We start from the raw sequence: 17,670 nt of genomic DNA, 5'->3' as shown, positions 1-17,670 counted from the left end.
GACAGAGAAGAGAGAGCGGGGGGAGGAGACATTCTCCATTAGAGACAGCATGTGAAAATATCAGGGAAATCTATATATCTTGAAATCTATGTGTGTGTTTAATTACTTTGTATCAATAATAAGCAGTAATGTTTTCCTCGTTATTATTATTTGATATTAAGGTAACTCACATGTGTTATTTGTATGATCCAACTAGAACAACTATATCTTAAAACATATTTTCAACTTGTGTGTGGTAACCTGATGGGGGAAGGTGGTCACAGACAGGGAACCATATATACAAGAATGTGTGTGCGCAGGCGGCAAGGAATGCAAGACGGGCGAAAACCAGATGTGTGTGTTTGCCTCAGAGACTCTTGTTTTCCCGGGTCTTCGCTGGCACGCGCTGAATTGGGTACGACAGGCCATGTGTTGGCCTCTCCCAATGAGATGACGCCTCTAATAAGTCTCCACACACCCCCTCTGTGGTTTTTAGTATGAGAGTCTTGTTGGGGCAGAATCTCTGCTCCGCGCCGTTCCTATATGAGCGGGTTCTCAAAAGAAGGAAAGATTCGAAGCAGCCAGGATAAGGGTTAAACAATAATCTGCTTTAATGGTGCAAACATACAAATACATCACCGAATCACGAAGCACTCTGCAGAGTAGTCCGGGCTCAGGTTCTACCACCGTGTGAGACACGTCTCAGGAACGGCAAGTCAAAAACATGAGCGCCGATCTTCAAAATGATCACAACATTTATACACAGAGTTCACTTCTGAGCGAGCTAGACAGTGAGTTGGCATTGTTCCATTGGTCGGTTTCCCTTCTGGGCGGGATCCCAGGTAGTAAGTCAGTTTGTTGATTCCATGTTGCTTCTGTGCGCGCGCGTGTGTGTGTGTGTGTTTCTGTCCCTCTGCCCTTAGGCAGATCCCCCAATCAATGATTTGGAGTCATGACAGAGGACTCTTTGACAGGACACATACTCATTCCCCCTAAACATCTTCAACACACACATCCTATCATGTATCTTTAACAGAAGTGAATTGTTCTTATCGCTTAATGGCTTCCCTGAACTTCCCTTCACCCCAAAGTCAGCTTACTAGGAATGAATACATTTTATTGATAAGCTCAAAAGGACCTTTATCTTACTGCTGGGTGACCCAAGTCTCAAGGCCTCTTTTGGGGTCTGTAGGAGATAAATCATTAATTCTACAAGGCTTCAACTGTCTTGTATCTGAGGCACATCTCCCTTTGGGCTAATCAATACGGGTTTTAGCAATTAGCAGAGGAAGCTAGAGACTCAGGGCCCCTTCCTTGCTGGGAACTGCAAAGCAGATGTCAAAGGTCATAAAACCACCCTTTTGACTGCACATGAAAAGTGGAAGAAAAGACTATTGCTTTAATTTATTATTACTAAGTAGTGGGACATTGTTTCAGGAATATATGAAAAGCCTCTCTATTATTTAAACAGTAAAAATGTACTTTCAAATTTAACACCCATGAATATATAAGGTGACATTAAAATTAATATACCAGATTGAACTTTCCTGCCATAACACGTTACTTTAATACTTCAAATAATTCAAATAATACTTCAATTCCCCCTTTTGGTCTCGCCCCACGAGACCAACTCACATAAGACATTTGAAACACAGCTACTGTGTCTGCTCCCCAACAGTATACCTTTGTGAACAGAACACAACTTTCAATGTCAGTGAAGGAACTATCAGAGTGCGAACCTGAGTGCCAGAAAGCAGCATCCTTGCGTGTTGTTGAATCCTCAGGGCCCCCCCCCCCCCCCTCAGCGGAAAACGCCAACAAGGGCAGCTGATAGGGAGGGGGAGATGCGGCCTTTCCTTCAAAGGTGGAACTGATGAATCTGATCAGAGAGAAGTAGACTCCTCTGCTGCCTCGAGAAGTCCCCCAGCCCTTCCGAGTCGTCTGCTGTCGGGGTGTCCGCGAGGTCCTTCTCCTCCAGTCCGCTAATGACAGCTTCCGAGTCGTCTGCTGTAGGGATGTCCTCGTTGACGATAGCCAGGTCCGTCCTGATGTCCTCCATGGTCCTAGCCGGTCATTTCCTCGCCGCACATTGGCTCCAGTAGTACCAGATGTCCCCCTTTGCTCCTCGGCGGACGGCATGAGATGTCCTCTGGGTCACTCTGTAGAGGCCGGAGAACCTGGGGTTGAGTCACGTAGGCCTGACGAACTCCGCTGTGTCGGCCTCCTGCTCCTCGGGTCCCCCTTTTGGCGTCAGCAACCTGTGTGGAGAAATCTGATACCCACCCCTAAAGTCTACGCTCAGGGCTTCTGGGCCCTCAGGTGTTTGACCCACCACTGGTAGGCCGCTTCAGAATTCTAATACTTGGCCTGTGTCAACAAAATAAACCCCAACATCTTCAGGTGAACTAAATAACATATCTCAATAGCTCTGGATTTCTGACAAGCATCTGTGTTATTTTTAAATGAAATCCTTGAGATCCTATTTAAAATCTAAATATAATATGAACTGCTAATGTCTCTGGTAATGGAACACACTAATGTTATGGATTAAAAACAACTAAAATCATGATACTGACAAAGTGAATCATTTCCAGGCGAGACTGCTTCTACCTGTCACTGCTTAGATATTATCAAGCGGAAAAAATGAATACAGAAATCCAACATATTGTCATCAAATGTCTTTCTATTATGAATTTAAATTAAATGTACATCCCAATAATGATCTAAACCAAAAAGTCTATGGCTTTTACTTTTTTACCAGGCTAGTTACAAGATGTTGTCTAAATTAAATTCTCATTACATTACTATGTTTTAGCTTAACTGTAATATTTTCTTTCTACAGTTCAAACCTCAGTTACTTTAATACCTGTTGAAATATTACAAAATGGTTTCATTATCACAGGTCACCTTCTCTGGTATTCTCATTCTGGAATTACCTCTCTCAGTAGTCCCTTGGCCACTGATTCTGCATCTGTGTTACCTGTTATAACTCAATCAATATTAGAAACATGTCAACATTTTTTAGGAAACCTCTCGTTTCCCTTGGAGCTCCAGAATAATGTGTTAGTCTAAAAACATGCTTGGTTAGTTATTGTTTTAGAATCATGCAGTTGCACTGATCACATGGAGAAATTCATTCACACTCACACTGTCAGGTTTTAAAGTCAAGTTCGGTCAGCCCCAGAGTCAGTCATTGATAGTGCTTTTCTCAAGTTACACTGTCAGTCAGGTTCAAAGGTAATTTGGTCTCAGTTTCATTGGCCATGTGTCATGCTCTGCAGAGACTTTAATATTCTACTAGCTGGAGTTGTACTAGTGACATCATTGTGTTGATGTAAACCAATGCAACAAAGTTTTTCTCGTGTTCGCAGCACCATTTTCTTCAGATGTTTAACAAACAAATGATCAATACACTTTATTAATATACCGCCCCTAGGAAACACAATACCTGACAAATGTTCATGCAAGGCATTCTTAAGTGAACCTGCAGAAAACGGCCTTTTGAATTAATATTCCAAATTAATCAATAATAATAATAATCCATTTTATCAATTTGTTTACCCTTAGAAGTGAACATACCTCATAATGTTACATCAGGATGTTAAACTAAGCTTTAGCCAAATCGATCATTATTACTGTTTCAGATCTAACTGGAGGTTGAACAAACAAAACCTTTTTTTGTTTACATCATGCAAACCACTAACATATTTTCCAATTTCAGCATCAGCCTTGTTACTCTAAAATTACGTCTTAAATAGGAATATTAGAAATGAAACAAATATTTAATCGTCAGAAATGTTCTTAACAAATGGAGAGTAATGCCATCTCTCTATTTAGTGAATTGCCAACATATTTAAAAAAAAAGTCAGATATACAAAAATAAGCCTAAATACTCTTTTTCTATTAAAGTCTAAAGCTAGACCTAAGCTGAACAGTTGTGGTAATGGACAATTTAATCCAAAAACAAAACAAAACTGGACTTGTGTTCTTGTGATGTGTTCTTCAAAATACATTAGTAAATACCTTGTGAAGTATTCACAATATAACTAATCCTCTCTAGGATATGAAATCCATTCATCTTTAACCAGATACTATTTCCCTATTTATTTTTAGTTCATAATAATAATAATGGTATAACGTCCACACGTTTACCCATAGCCAGTCACTATGTCAAGATTATCATGTGTGACATAATAATCAGATGTCTTGTTTGCCAAACAAGGATATTAAACTTTATTCTTTTCAGCATTCCAGACCATCATTAAACAATCAGCCTCCCTTCCTAAACACTAAGCATATCGTTCTACACCACCTTCTGGTAAACTCTTGCACAGTTATGCTGTAAAATCATTGCATGATTTCTTCAGAGTCTGAACAGACTGAGACCAGCCTGTCTCAAGATCGTGTTATATTGAGAACAGTCAATGATTCATTGTCCTCTTCAGCTGTAGTCAGTGGCAAGGTCCCCAAAAAGCTAGAACCGGCCCTGGTCAGTGGGCTCCAAGGAAACTCTCTCTGGCATTGGGATGTCCTGAGGGGGAAGGGACCTCTGAATCAATGTGATACAATCAGCAGACACACGTTGTCCTCTGTACAGCAGAAATCCCCAAAAACTGCAGTACCTCTTCACACCACTGTTGCCTTGACAACGAGGCACAAGCAAACTGTCAAAACCTCCTCTGAGATGTGTTCTTTGCACAGTTCTTCTGTTTGCAATGAGCAACATTTCACCAACACACTGATTCAGAGTAAAACCCAAAGGTGGCGCACAACTATCCAATGCTGCTGTAATCACAGCAAATCAGCTACTGAGAAAAACTCAATGTAAATCTCTCCCCCAGCGGGTTACAAAATAAAACAGCTGAGTGTCTATATGGTCAGGAATGCTGAAACATGTGAATGTTAAACCCATTAATGGTAACAGTCTTCCTATTCTTCATTACTTTAGTTCTAAGTTAATAGGCAAAACAAAAAACTTTTCTTAACCACTATAGATTCATCTTTAATCTTCTTTCTTATTCTATTCTTTTCAAATTGTTTATCTAAGTTGTGTGTTACAAGCATGGTTAGATTTGTAACAGAATACAAAACTAACTGTATTCAGCGCTATATATTTAAAACAAGTAATCTGACTACAGTTAATGAATATATTTTTGGAACACTTAAAGGAATTATTACAAAATGTAATCTTCATTATTACTAAAGCTGAAACCTAAATAAATCATCACGGAACATTTTTCTGTCCTTATTACTTAATTGTTTCAATAAAAACTAAAAGCATTGTGAAAACTCCCATTTTTGAGAACATCTCTCAACACTCCTATTCCATCTAAGCACGAATGTTTATGACAAACTCGTCCTATTCATCCCAAACGGTCTTTAATGGTATCTATTGTGAACTTTCTTAATATTAATTGTAAATGCAACGTATGTTCTCCCCAGAACAAAGATAGGATAGTTGCAGCTGAAACTGGTTAATAGCAATTTTCTGTTAACCTAGATAAGCCTGTTGTTCGTATATCTAGTAAATATATTCTTATTTTATGTTACTCACAAAACAATATGACCTTTTCCCGAATATTAGTTAACTTTATATAACATTTACCCTCTCTCTACTCTTTCAAACCGTCTCATTTCTCCTGTCTTTCTGTCTCACTGCGCCCTGCAGCTGCCTCCGCTCCAGCCCCTCACAAATCACCCCTTTTTGAAACTGTGTGAGATGGCTGGAGCAAAACCTCGTGCAGGACCTCTGTCATGCTTAAACATTAACAGATTCCCTCTGACTGACAAATTTACAAAAACCTTCTTTTTACTGTCTACTCCTTCATCATAAACTTAAAAACACCATTGTGGTGAATCGTTTACGTTTTCCGTTTCCTATCTACTTTAAACAACCATCAACTGAGAGTAACTGTATATGATAACAACTCCTAAATAACCTTACAATATATATTTCTTCCAGTGAGTTCGTTATTTCATGTCTAACAAATTCTCCTCTTTCCATGTCGTATTCTAGATGGAAAAATCCACCTATCATATTTAATTTGAATAAAACCTTAACTTTAATGTACTTCATATACTCAGTAAATCTCTCTTTACTTCCCCCTAAGGTTACTGTATGTAATATAATTGTCCTTGAAGTATAATTAAGTACAATCCTTAGTTAATGACAAATACCATAAAATTCACAACGCAATGCAACGGTATCAATCAGTTCTCAAAGACTATGTTTAAATAACAACAAATCATTGTTTCTTATTTATTTCAATATATCTACCACTTCAAATCACACATTGATCTGTTAATTTTCAATGTATTTCACTCCAACTTCAGATCACTAGAGACAAAAGCAAGCAGACACACTCCGGGCTGCTGCTGCTGCTCTCGAGAGGAAAAAAGGGGGGGCTTCCTTCAACAATTAACACTTCTGTTATCCTTTTATTCAATTGTTCTGCTTGAACCCACTGTTCTCGTAAGCTCTTAACTCACGCTCCTCTCGTTCAAATTCTCCCTTCATTATGACTTCGTATCTATTCATCTGACTTACTGTCTTTGTTACCAGTAAATATTCACAGACTTCGTATCTATTCATCTGATTTACTGTCTTTGTTACCAGTAAATATTCACAGAATAATAATACCCTGTACAGTCTATTCAGCTTTTATTGTCCGATGTTTATTCCAACAAGTTTAGCGAGCCTCTCAGCGCGCTTCAACACCATCTTTCAACGATGTGACGCTGACATGGAGTCGTAACCCAGGCTTACAGAACTCTTTATCGTGACGTTTGGCTTTATAGATTCAACCCCACAGAACAAAGGATTAATGAGGTCCGGTCACTTCAAAATTGCTTTTTGAAGGTTGCGTTACTCTCCTTTGGATTTACTTATAACTCAACTTCGATTCCTATGAACCTAAGAATAGTTATTCAGATTTGTCCCTGGATGGCGTCTGAAAACAGCCACTGGACATCCCCCAACGAGTCTTCAGCCGTCTCCTTTCTGAAAAAAGTACGGGGCCTTTCACCTTCGTCTTACATACCTCGTTGATTCACTTTTATGTTATATAACTTTCCTACCTATCTAAAATATGTATTTGTATATTCCACCGCAACAACTATGACACCGGAATATGTCTCTGACAACTCTAAAATTTAGTTTATCCAATTACAGACCTTCGATAGAAACAGGCTTGTCTGCTCACCTTTCAATTGTAGGATCCTCGTTTTAGTTGTCAGAGATTATTCTAGGCCTCTTCTCCGGACCATTCGTCCGCTGGCTGCTGATTTTCCTCTCAAAAACCCTACTCATGACGTCACCACGTCATGACGTCATCACGTCGGGGAAACACCATTTGTTGGGGCAGAATCTCTGCTCCGCGCCGTTCCTATATGAGCGGGTTCTCAAAAGAAGGAAAAATTCAAAGCAGCCAGGATAAGGGTTAAACAATAATCTGCTTTAATGGTGCAAACATACAAATACATCACCGAATCACGAAGCACTCTGCAGAGTAGTCCGGGCTCAGGTTCTACCACCGTGTGAGACACGTCTCAGGAACGGCAAGTCAAAAACAAGAGCGCCGGTCTTCAAAATGATCACAACATTTATACACAGAGTTCACTTCTGAGCGAGCTAGACAGTGAGTTGGCATTGTTCCATTGGTCGGTTTCCCTTCTGGGCGGGATCCCAGGTAGTAAAGTCAGTTTGTTGATTCCATGTTGCTTCTGTGCGCGCGCATGTGTGTGTTTCTGTCCCTCTGCCCTTAGGCAGATCCCCCAGTCAATGATTTGGAGTCATGACAGAGGACTCTTTGACAGGACACATACTCATTCCCCCTAAACATCTTCAACACACACATCCTATCATGTATCTTTAACAGAAGTGAATTGTTCTTATCGCTTAATGGCTTCCCTGAACTTCCCTTCACCCCAAAGTCAGCTTACTAGGAATGAATACATTTTATTGATAAGCTCAAAAGGACCTTTATCTTACTGCTGGGTGACCCAAGTCTCAAGGCCTCTTTTGGGGTCTGTAGGAGATAAATCATTAATTCTACAAGGCTTCAACTGTCTTGTATCTGAGGCACATCTCCCTTTGGGCTAATCAATTCGGGTTTTAGCAATTAGCAGAGGAAGCTAGAGACTCAGGGCCCCTTCCTTGCTGGGAACTGCAAAGCAGATGTCAAAGGTCATAAAACCACCCTTTTGACTACACATGAAAAGTGGAAGAAAAGACTATTGCTTTAATTTATTATTACTAAGTAGTGGGACATTGTTTCAGGAATATATGAAAAGCCTCTCTATTATTTAAACAGTAAAAATGTACTTTCAAATTTAACACCCACGAATATATAAGGTGACATTAAAATGAATATACCAGATTGAACTTTCCTGCCATAACACGTTACTTTAATACTTCAAATAATTCAAATAATACTTCAGTCTTTGTTTTTCTCTAGTTCGCTCTCTTTTCTCTCACGCTACCAAAGGGGTAAGATGCTCCCCGCGGAGGGAACAAGAGCCGGAGTAAGCTGGGCTACTCCGTGATGTTGTGATGATTTTGTTGCTCGGCGCTCTTGTTTTTGACTGGCCGTTCGTGAGAGGTGTCTCACGCGGTAGCAGAACTTGAGCCCGGAGTACTCTGCAGAGTGCTTTGTGATTAGGTGATTAGGTGATTGGGTGATGTATTGTATGTTTTTACCATTAAAACAGATTATTGTTTAACCCTTATCCTGGCTGCTTTGAATATTTCCTTCTTTTAAAACAAACTCATAGAGGAACGCGCGGAGCAGAGGTTCTGCCCCAACAATACTTAGGCATCACTATAGAAGAAAACCTCTGCTTCAAACCACATATTGACAATCTCTTAAGGAAATTGAAATTAAAACTGGGATTCTTTTTTAGAAATAAGGCCGGCTTCTCCACAAGTGCGAGGAAACGGCGTGTAGCTGCTAAATTTTTGCCGCTCTTGGACTACGGGGATGTTGTGTACATGAACGCCTCAGATCACTCCCTTCATCTGCTGGACGCTGTTTACCATGGTGCTCTGAGGTTCATAACCAACTGTAAACCCCTCACACACAATTGCACGATGTACGCTTTAGTCAACTGGACATCATTATCAATGCGCAGATCACTGCACTGGTACACACTCATCTATACCGCTATGCTTGGACTGCTGCCCCTCTACATATCCACTTACATATCACACAAACAGTACAGCTATAGACTACGATCTCAAAATTACATCACTCTGTCCCTCCCCTCAGTACGCACGGTGCTTGGGAAAAAAGCCATATCATACTCTGCCCCCTCGACCTGGAACACACTTCAGCAGGAACTTAAGCTGACCAGTTTGATACCCATCACGAATTTTAAGCTCATTTAAAAAAAAGCTGGAGAAATCATCTGTGGGTGTTTGCACCTGCTATATCTGACTGTATATGGATTTTAATGACTACTTTTTTTTATTTACGATGTTGTATTTTAGTGTTGCCTCTGTGTTTAGTGTCCTGTCTGTCTGTAACTTTGTGTGGTAGTGTTACAACTGACAGGTCTCTCTTGAAAATGAGACCTTGTTTCTCAATGAGATCTAAACCTGTATAAATAAAGGCTAAATAACATTTTTTTTTTTTAAGTGTTAAGAGATAGATATTTCTTGGAAATAAACAAGCCAATGCAAAGGGCAATCTCAACTGGAACAACACCCTCAAATAAGTCATGTGCAATGTCAGGAGGGTAGCCCCGAGTAACGTGAAAATAAGATAATCTTTTTGTAAAAACACACTCTCCCTTTACCCCACAACAGATGGTGGCATTCTCTCTTGCAAACGTAATGTGCGTGTGATGCAAGTCTTTGTACGATTTTCTAAATAACCTGACTGAACCATTTTAGTCTGAATGTCTACTCTTGTACTTGTACAAAATCTGCAGAAGTAGGCACCAGAAAAGCTTTCAATGAACCCTGCTATCCCGTGGGCTCCTAGGTTGTCTGCAATGACCGACTAGACAGTGCCTTTCACAGACGCTCCAAGACCTGAAATAAAAAAAACATGTGTCTCTAGAATGACCAAGTCTTGTAAAAGGGGATCTAAAATGTGTTCATATCCGTACTCTTTCACATCAATAGTCTTGCATAATACAGCTAAGTAGATGGAAGAAAGAGCTGAGTGAGATCCAGGTGGTAAATTATTCAAAATCCAATATACACCACAAGGTTTATGAGTTTTTCTGGACGTACCTATGGGGTTGCACACCTCAAAAAGTCATCAATATAGTGATAATGATCATTTCAAATCCTCCCCAGTAAAAAGGCAGTTTTCTTTTGAATAAATTCCATCTCTTATCGACTTATACTGCCCTAAACACTGACTACTTTTCTGTGTCTCGTGTGTGTGAATTACACTTTAGTATGTCACTGTTACTTAACAGATGCTGCAAAGAACGAATATAGGAATATACTGATATGTTTTTTTACTCTTAGGATCAAGGATGTACTCACTGGATTTACCACACTGAAATATTCTTTGTAATACTTTTTTCTTTTGAAAGATGTAGCGAGGGGGCCGTCTTTTGCAAAGGCTTTGGTCAAGGGATTAGATTTACACACTTCTTGAATAAGCTCTTTGACAATGGACTCATCAATTTCAACACAGTGGTTTTTAAAAATGTCCGATAGGCCGTTAAAGGTTATTGGAACAGATGAGAAGCTTAACAAAAAGTGTAATTCCTGCAGTAATTAGTAAAGGTGCTGCTGGCTCTGGTTCATGCTTAGTACAAGCAGCACCCAACTAGCTAGGCCTCGTTTCGCTAGCTAGGCCTCGTTTCGCTAGCTAGCCAGCCAGCCAGCCAGCATTGTGGCGCGAACCTAACTGCACGACGAATATACACATGCAGACAATTCTATTCGTATCGCATAAACACGTTAAAATAACTGTTCATCTTCAATAACATATGGTTAAGCAGCGGAATATTAAACAATTAGACTTACCTAAAGTCCGTCGATCGACGGTGTAGGTTGAAACGTCAAGTCAAGCGGGTAGAAAACACCAAGTCTACGTCCAGTGTGAACAGTCAACGTCAGTAACGTCATGCTTTGCGCATGCGCGTTACCTCCCTTCAGGGTCTGCCTCCCCCTTATGGGATTTAATAGAATAAACTGTAATAATTGTCTTACATTCAGTTTATATTCAACATATTCACGTTGTGTTTAATTGCTTGAACAAATCCACTTTATATTTGACAGACTTCAGTTATATTATATCTGAAAATATTGCTTCATATTTATGTGGACCAAGAATCAGTTTTTTGAGTGCAGAGGCTCAAATGGTTCTAAGACCAGAGCATCGAGCACCAGGGGCGGGTCCCAATGCGGGGTGGAGGTGTGCACTACTGGGCGCAGCCCCCTGACCCAACACACTCTCACTCCCTAAACGTCCAGGAGCGACGCTTGGACAGGGTGACCGTGGCGTGCAGTTGGGATGCTCCGAGGCTCCTTCAGCTTCATAAACGGACGCAAAGAGCTTTCAACTGATTGCAATGTATTCCCATCGGTGGCGGTATTTGACGCTCATGGAAGCACCGCATCTATTTATGTCGGCAGCTCTTAAAGGCAATGTGAGCGTCCATTCCCATTGGATAACGGAGAATTGTACACCCGGAAGTAAGTATTCTCCTTACTTTCGATTGATTTGACGGTGATATCTCCACTACTCATCAACTCAAAAACACCAGATTACACGAATTAAGCGACATTGATAGGTTTAAATTGTGAACAATGCTTTTGTGTTTTTCCCCTTCAATTCTGAGAAACAACTTGTTTTCTCTGAAATGTGGAGCGCCAAAGAGACTACACTACCCACAATCCCCAGCTATTGTTGTGACGACGCCTGTCTGCTTTGCGACAAACCCCGTGATTAATCTTCAAGCTCTGAGATTGGATGTTGGAGTGGCAGTGCGCCAAGTTACGCCGAGCATCAAGCTGTTTGAAATGGAACGAAACCACGGCAGACTATTCAAAACTGGACTTGAACGCCCCCCCAGAATTACACATGCTGGCTATTGTGTTTCACAACATGTTCTCTATGGCACGTCTCTACTGGGAATTGTAGTTTTAAAAGACGTTGACAGTATCAAACTGTGTACAGCCCTGGAGGTTAGGGAACAAATTGGTGTGTACAAATTTAAAACATGTAATTACTGAATGGGTGAAAATCGCTTGTATCCATAATGGGCAGCATACCCACATGACAGCTCATTGTTACTTTGTAATTCTACTCCACTACAATTCAGAGGTTAACCTGGTATTTTTACTCCACTACATGTATTTTTGTTACTTTGCAGATTCTGATTAATGATGTGAAATATAAACAACCCTTAAAGCAGACTTTAGTTACACCTGAGTAAAATTCAGGGAGAGGTGATTGTCAAGTGCCAACAATCAGGAGAGATATTTGATTGTTGGTGCTTGAGAAGACTAAACATTTATCTGCAGATCTCTATAAAGTCATCCCTTTCATGCATGAATTATGAAAACCTCAGTCAGGATATTTTTTTCAAGTTTTTTTATTGCTCTTGGGGCATGAAAAACAAGATTTGAACTTTAGTTTTTTTAATCTAGTTTTTTCAAATAGATTTGTATATGTCCACTCGGGTGGACAGTATGCATTCAGGGTTTGAACTGAAGAGATGTACATTTTGAAAAAATTATAAATAAAGATGTGCAAACTTAAAATTACATTATAATAACATAAGTATGTTGATTTACGGCCCAAAAATATATTGCAGATGAAGTACTTTCAAGAATAACCAGGGCCAGGGGGCAATTTGAGGCCCCACGCACAGTTATGAGTTGATGAGTGGAAGTGGAACCTCGCAGCGGCAAAACCATACCGCGCCACCCTAATTGCGCCACTTAAGCACATAGGTGCGCCTCAGATGAGGCCCCCCTCCGCAAGGTGTGGCCCCCTCCACAAGGTGAGGCCCCACACAGTCTGCATGATCTGCCTGTAGGGAGGGACGGCCCTGGGAACAACAGCAGCAGTACCAGTATGAATTGTAGTTGAAATATAGCCAGTGATTTATGACGTCCACTGTAGTGGACGTCATGCATGTAGTGGTGGTTAACCATGATTTCCTGCAAACATAAAATCAATACTTTGATCATTTATGAATTATATGATTCCTTAGTTGTTACGTGATGTCACCACATTTGTTATACCTGCAGGGGACGCTTTCCATAAAAGGATTGACAAGATATAGATGGGTGACTTGGTCCATGTGGCTTTCTGTCGTCCATCTTGGTTTAGAGACATGTATCATGCACTTACACTGACTTGGCACTGAGTAGCAGTGTATGGGATGATGCAATAGGGTCCTATGTAGTGGCTGATTGTGCAACTATGCAAACAAAAAAATGCATATACAAGAAAACACCTTTTGAATAGCTGTCCAATAGCTGTAGTGACCTCTATGCATGAAAGGGATCATTACTCGTTATTATCTACTACTAGTTAATTAAAAACTGTATATAATTGCTATTTTGCACATCCCTTTCAAGATTTCAAGATTTTCTAAGGTTTATTGACATATCATACACACAACTACGTTGTAGTTATGCAATGAATGAAAAACTTGGGTCACAGGTTCCTCAACAGTGCATTACAAGACATCTATCAATATGTGTCTATACCTCCACCATTACACTGTCAAATTCTGCACATTTCTTATACTATCTACATACATAAGAGTATAATTAATGTGTATAATATCAGTTAAAATAAGTGCTTCAACATAGTTAACATTGCAGGAAACAATATATTAGACGTTAAGTACTTTGTCAGGCTTAATATTTATCTGTAGATAGATACCCCCAAAGCTTTTTTCTTATTTGAAAGAAGACCTTAACCTAAAGTATTTTTTAATGTGTTAACAAAGGTTAATTAGTTTGTCTGTTTTGCACATCCTCATATTAATATCTTTGTACATCCAGCACTAAACAGTTTTATTGTAGAGATCACTTACAGTATCTTCTTGATTTTTTATATTCTATATTTCTATCATTGACCTTCTACTTTCCCCCTATGAAAGTATTTACTCTTAATATTTTTTTCATCAAATAACATTATTCAACAAAAATAACATTATTCAACAAAAATAATTCAATAACGTGCTTTAACCACTAGGCGGTGCACACAAGGTACACACAGCATACTAATAATAACTTTGTATTGTTAGTGTAGGACACTTATGTATGTATAACATCTGAAGATATGTGGTTTTATTCATGTTTTTACATAATTTTACAGGATATTGCTATACTATTTCTCATGTTTTACTTCTACACATTAATATCTGATCTGTTTTGAATAATAGATGAGTCAAATCTACGTCACTTTACAGCCCCGCCCACTTTTGGGAAAACCAACGCTGTCATTTCAACGGCGATCAAGCCTGAAGCCACAGAGCTCTTCTGTTACTGTCCTTTCTTCTTAGAGGAAGTACAGAAACACGGAACTCTGGATTTGTTTTAATGTTTGAGGTGCAATAAACGACACAGCAGCTTTTTGGCATGTTAAAACTATGTTCTGCCTCGCTCATGAGAGTAACAGCTGGCGAAGTTACAGCCTCGCCTACTGATTTGAATTCAACCATATATGGAGCCCTTTTCTCTATTTCAAATTTGTGCTCTAAAATGATATTTATAAATGACTATTATCATTATTATAAGCAAGACAATACATGGCAAAGATATGTAGAAAATAAACGTATTTGAGATACGTTCATAACAAACGTAACGTGGGAGAAAATACGTTTCTAGGTAAACGTAATTGAGAATGCAGTTTAGTTCTGTGGGAACGTCATCTTTAGGAGACAGGGTTGGACTTTATTTGTATGAATTTATTTTTCATCCAATCACAGAGCTTGTTGACTTATCACGAGGTTTGTCAAAGCGGACAGGCGTCGTCACAACAATAGCTGGGGATTGTGGGTAGTAAAGTCTCTTTGGCGCTCTTGAAGGGAGAATTGAAGGGGAAAAACACAAGCATTGTACACTTTAAACCAATCAATGTTGTGTAATTAACAAGGATAATCTGGTGTTTTTGAGGTGATGAGTAGTGCAGATATCACTGTCAAATCAATTGACAGTTAGGAGAATACTTACTTCCGGGTGTACAATTCTCCGTTATCCAATGGGAATGGACGCTCACATTGCCTTTTAAGTGCCGCCGACATGGACCGATGCGTTGCTTCCCTGAGCGTCAAATACCGCCGCAGATGGGAATACATTGCAATCAGTTGAAAGCTCTTTGCGTCCATTTATGAAGCTGAAGGAGACTCGGCGCGTCACAATTGCACGCCATAGGACCCTGACCAAGTGTCGCTCCAGGACGTTCAGGGAGTGAGACTGTGTTGGGTGCACCTGTAGAAGGTCAGGATGCTCTCTATGGTGCACCTGTAGAAGGTCAGGACACTCTCTATGGAGCACCTGTGGAAGGTCAGGATACTCTCTGGTGCACCTGTAGAAGTTGCAGAGTATCCTGGAGTCCATATTGAACCTTCTCAGCCTGCAGAGGAAGAAGAGCCGCTGTCGAGCTGTTTTGGTGATGGTGGTAGTGTGATGAGTCCATGTCAGGTCCTCAGTGATGTGGACCCAGAGGAACCTGAAGCTGCTGACTCTCTCCACCGTAGTCCCATTGATGGCGATGGGGGCGTGTCCCTCTCCCTGCTGCTTCCTGTAATTCACAATCAGCTCCTTTGTTTTGCTGAAGTTGAGATGGAGGTTGTTATCCTGGCACCAAGATGTCAGTTTTCGACAATGACTCTGTACGCCGTTTTGTCGCCGTCGGTGTTGTACTACTTACGTACAATCTTGAGAATTTCAATTTTTCTTAAAATAATGTACTTTTACTTCACTACATAATTTAAGACCTTATGTTAATTAGCATATTTTAATTAATGATGTGAAATATAATCAAATATAATAATAATAATTTAAAAAAATAATAATCACACTTTAATTAATACATCAATAATTATAATCAAAACATATGATATATATTATTCTGAAATGGACCAATCTGCACAATGACTACTTTTACTTTTGGTACTTTAAGTATATTTTGATGCAATTTATTTTACTTTTACTTAAGTAACATTTTGAAGGCAGGACTTTTACTGTCACAGAGTATTCCTACACTCTGCTACTTCTGAAGCACTTTATGTTGGGTTTTGCTTTCATATGCCAACCACCTGCTAACATACATGTTTATTCCACCGTTTAAGGGTCCTTATCGCTAGTTGCCATGTGTGAGCAGTATAGAGCAGTGTGAGAAAAAGTTTTTAGAGAGTACTTGTCCATGGACAAGTGAGTTTGGCAATTTACTTGTCCGAATACATTTTTCACTTGTCCAGAATGGAAAATATGGCAACACACATGCTGCAACCTGCCTGTGAGACAGAGTCCAACCACACATGTCCAACACTATAGGCCTAATAATAATAATACATTATTTTCATAGCCTATAGGCGTACGCTTTTCTACAACTTAAAGAAGCTTGCACGCTTACACATGTCCTGCAATACACATGCTGCAGCTGCCCAGCTGCTCACTGTTTGTAAAAGTAAATAAATAGTATGTTAATTTCAATAATGTACTTTCTATACCCTGCTTCATAAACAATACTGACATCCCTGTGCTCCTCCGAGTCTGGGGGTCCGGGGATGTGAGGAAAACGCGAGGACACAGACAGGGAGGCTGTTTCACTTCATAAAGGAAATGGCGGTCAATATTAACAACACAGGAGCTAAAACGCTTAATAATCTTCATTACGTGTTAAAGAAAGAACATAAGAAAGTTTGACAAAGATGAGGCTGTTAAACGGGCAGCGGATCCGCTGTGTGTAGAAAGAGAGAGAGAGAGAGACGCTGAGCTGCAGCGATCAGCTGATCCGGAGCATAGAGAGAGAGAGAGAGCTGCGGTCCGCGGGGTTCGGCCTCGCGTCCTGTCCTCACAACTCTTATTAATCCCGGGACCTGACAATTGTTATTTGTTCCTACTCGGAACCGAGTTTTGCTTCCCAACCCTGCCACTGTGCTACACGTCCCGCCACGCCATGCCCCTGTCTCAGTACAGAAAGCGGCGAGATGCATTTCCTTAGGAATTGACAAGCAGAACCGAAACTAACATTTCTAAACGAACAATGTCGGACACGGACAATTTGCGAATGAGTTCTGCCTTTTGTAAACTTAATTTGTCAATAATTTGTCAATAAATGAGGGCGAAAAACGTCACTTGTCCACCGGACAAGTCAATTACAAGATCTACTTGTCCGTTATTGTAAATAACACGTCCCGGACGGTGGGACGTGTGCTTTTTCGCACACTGTAGAGTGTTCAAGATGTAGGGTGTGTGTGTAATGCTGCTGTGTACAGGGAGTGCACTTTCTTCCAGCTTTATAACATGTTTGATGACAGGTCCATGAACAAGTAACCGGCAGCCTTGGGTTGTTTTGTCTTGTACCTATTGATGGCATTCAGAGACCTGATATGACTTCCCAACTCCAACCACATCAAGGAATTCTGGATAATCAATGCTTTTGACGCTTCCAGCTAAAATATGTATGACTGATGTCAATATCAAAGCTGAGTATGCGTATTCATTCTCTTCCTGTGAACTCTTTTGAAATGTGTTAA

The 17,670-nt window shown here is 40.1% G+C and overlaps 1 long non-coding RNA gene across 1 annotated transcript in view; it reads right to left on the bottom strand.

Moving 5' to 3' along the window:
* Positions 1-566: 566 nt before the first annotated feature.
* Positions 567-17,670, bottom strand: part of LOC307039461 — a 24,151-nt gene continuing 7,047 nt past the window's right edge. The window contains exon 2 of the long non-coding RNA XR_013808245.1: positions 567-15,710. This is a non-coding gene — a long non-coding RNA (uncharacterized lncRNA). The remainder of the gene's footprint in view (positions 15,711-17,670) is intronic.

Source organism: Notothenia rossii, assembly GCF_949606895.1.
Source record: "Notothenia rossii genome assembly, chromosome: 5".
NCBI classification, from domain to species: domain Eukaryota; kingdom Metazoa; phylum Chordata; class Actinopteri; order Perciformes; family Nototheniidae; genus Notothenia; species Notothenia rossii.
The sequence above is the reverse complement of the archived record's forward strand: the minus strand, read 5'-3'. Positions and strand labels throughout refer to the sequence as shown.